Source organism: Cynara cardunculus (genome assembly GCF_001531365.2).
Source record: "Cynara cardunculus var. scolymus isolate 2C chromosome LG 16, CcrdV1, whole genome shotgun sequence".
NCBI lineage: Eukaryota > Viridiplantae > Streptophyta > Magnoliopsida > Asterales > Asteraceae > Cynara > Cynara cardunculus.
Window position 1 is genome coordinate 11771286 of NC_037543.1, and position 3758 is coordinate 11775043.

Below are 3758 nucleotides of genomic sequence, written 5' to 3' on the forward strand. Positions count from 1 at the left end.
CCTTATCCTCCATTGTGGTTACTCTTCTCTTTGAAGAGTTGGAGGTTTGGTGAGGGAACCAACACTGTAAGCGGAATTCCAGTTGGCCATTTAAGATTTGGAAGAAAAAAAATTATGCTTTTTAGAGAAGATCTTTTAAGAATTTTTATGAATGAATGAAAAAGGCGAATTGAGAGACTTAATGATCGTTTTGATTGAAAAACAATAAATAGGCTCTGATACCAATTGTTGATCCCAGATCTCTCAATAACACTAATAATTAAGTTAAGAATAACCTAATTATATAGTTTGGATGAATAAAATGATGAACACTCAAGAACAAATGTTGAACATTCAAAGAATATACTTGAGTGTCAAAGAATTCACTTTATTTCAATGAGTGTGAAAAGCGTCCAAAAGCGTTCTGATTACAATAGGCCTAACACCTATTTATACTAGTAATCTAAACAAGAAGATAACTATCTAGTTAAACTATCTAGCAAATCTTCTAGGAAAAGGTAAAGCTTATCTTAACATGGATAATCATCAAAACAAGATAAATTATGTAGAATCCAGCTGTTGATTTGTCATCGCCAGCTGTATTCCATGGGGAGTTATTTCAGCCTTATCTTCATATCTTCATCACATGCCTCTGGTTGAACTAGTGTAGAAAACTCCAAGTGTTGGTAACCAGAGGGGGTATGAAGATGCTCTTTCCATCGCATCTCTAGTCGATTCATCGACCTTCTGGTTGTATTGTGGACTTAGCCATTTTGCCTTGAAGTCTTCCATCGGCCTTCTGATTCTTCATCACTTGTTTTTCTTCATTACTTTTACACATAAGAATTATGGGGTGTAATTAATGGTCATCACCGCTAGTTTCGGCCGCCACCAACATCGACGGTCACCGGCGGTCACCTCCACCTCCACATCCTCTTCCCCTACAACAACATCCTCCACAGTCTCCACAACCACTGTCCACCATCGTCCATCGCGACCTCTACCATAGTCGACCACCGACCACCATCGTCCATTGCCACCGCCACTACCACCGTTCATCACTTGCAACTCCTATACTACAACAACCTTCTTCACCACCTCCATAATCACCGTCCATTGCCACCTTTACAACCATCACCACCAACACTACCACCATTGGCCACCTCTAACTCCTATACCGCAAAAACCTCCTCCACAATCACCATCGACCACCAATCACCACTGTCCATTGCCACCTATACAACCACCATCAGCCACCAACCACCATCGTCCATTGCCACCACCATTGGCTACCTCCAACTCCTCATGTATTGCAACAACGTCCTTCACGACCTCCACAACCATCGTCGACCATCGACCACCACCGTCCATTGCCACCTCATCTCCACCATAACCACCACCACCATTATCTTCACTACATCAGCCATAACTACCTCTTCTGCCGTTGTCAACTGCCATTACCACCACAATCCACCATTTTTACGCTCTGTAAAACCATCGTGGTCCACCAACCACCACTGCCTCTACCTCCATAACCACCGTCGTCCACCGACCATCACCGCCCATCGCCACTACTACCGTCGGCCACCACCACCTCCATTTCCACCATAACCAAAACCACATCCACCACCACTATTATTAATTATATCAAAATTTTTATCCAAATTTGGTACCATTGCATATGTTAGTATTCATTTATATGACAACTGTGTAAAAATATTTATAAATTAAATTCTTTAATTATTTACTTTATTTGTGTTAATTATAACTATTATATAATATTTAAAATCATCAAATAACTTTTCGGGGTAACTTGTCTAGTTATGTCCCGTCCAGTCCTAGTCGTACCAAACACGAGACATACACTTGTTATGTCCAATCCTGCCTTCTTGTCTTGTCCAGTTCTGTCCAGTCCAGTCATGTCCAATCATATCTTCATACCAAACACTACCTTAGGACACAACCAATCTCTATTTGAATCCCCCCTTACTTGTAGGAACACATATTAGATTTATCAATTAAGTTATGGTCAGAGTCCAGCTCATGATAACCAAGTGGTAAAAGTTGTAGGTATTATTGCAGAGATCGACAAGGAAATTCTTGGTGAACGTCGAGACTAGTAGTGGTGTTTGAGAAAGACTTGGGATGTGTTGTTTGCATGTGTGTGTATATATATATAGACTTGGAACCATTTGAGAAAAAACAAGATTTGATGAGAACTGTGAAAATGATTTTCGTCCATTAGATCAATATTGATATTCAGTCCTATGAATTGAGGTATCCACTTTCTTATTTAACGGATTTTAAGTGTAAATTGGTCAACGTGGTGCACAAACATTTTAGTAACTAAATATATCTTTATTTTTAAAATTAAACTAATTACTCTAGAATGTTTAAAACTATTATGATATATAATCAAAAGTGGAGCCCGTTAGATCCCATTCTAGATTTGATGGATAACAAGTAAATATTAATGAACTTAGAATATCGATTGTGTTAAGACTGAATTTCTGTGTAAAATTGTATTCATCTTGAAAGATAAAATTGTCTATAATTGTTTTAAAGTCATCGTGTTTGACTTTTCTTTTAGTTTGACTTTGTCTTAGAAGGGTTCATGTTTGACCCTATATAAGGTTTGTCTGTAGCGATTTGTTTGTAAGAGCCTAATTGTAAAATTCATTTTACTTAATATAGAGTTTGACCAAACTTTGAAGGATTGACTTTTTCTCTCAAACTCCTCTCATATTCTTGAATGATAAATCCAGATCTCCCATGATTATTTGAAGGTTTATTGAAGATTGATCTTAAAGAGGACTCACGGTAATCTGGATGAAGTTGCATGATAATTAGTAGATCATATTAGACTTACAAGTGACATCAAGATCCGATAAAGCTGTTTAGTGGAAACTTAATTGTTAATGATCTATTATTGTTAGTCGAGGATGTCTAAACCTGTAAGATTAAAGACTGAAAGTTTCTTAAAAAATGTGTAAGTGTCAAAGTCTGAAAAACTCCTCTTTAGAATCTGAAGAGCAAGAATCTAGAGTTCGGGTACAAGAATGCTTCCAAGTCATAACTCTTGAGAGTTATCTTGAACTTTGGAAAGACAGATTACAGAGTTCGGTAAGGATCCATAATTCTATATGTGCCTAAGTGTTAACTCTGAAGAGTAAACTTCGTAGTTCTGGAAGACAGACATTAGACCATGCGACCAAGTTGTGATCCCAGATTCAAGTCGAAATCAACAATTCACACACAATCAATTAAGAGCATAGATGAATATTGAATCAGTTGGCAAGTCTATTAATGTCAAATGATTAAGTGTTCTTGATATCTCAATCTCTCAAAGAATGATCGTATGAATTGTGTCAACCGGATTAATCAACAAAACTAACTAACAACTATTTATAGTAGCTTCTATAAAAGGAAACTGTCCTACTCTCTATAAAAGAAGACTTACAACAAACAATTACAAAGTAGTTAAAACATCTTTAAGTATAGGGACTTGAATACAACATTTTGTTCCAACAATCTCCCCCTTTGGATCAAGTCCAAAACAACAAATTCTTCAGATCTTTAAACTTTGGCTTTAACTAATGTTGGGTTCAAGATTAGAGCTAAAATGTTGTATTCAAGTTTCTCCATTTACTTAGCTTTATTGTAATTAGTTTAGTTTTATTTTCCTTAGTATAAATAGTCTTTCCTTTGTAATTGTAATTACACACAATTGATTACATCATTAATTCTGAAAAGGTGATTTGACAGCCAAGTAATTCTCT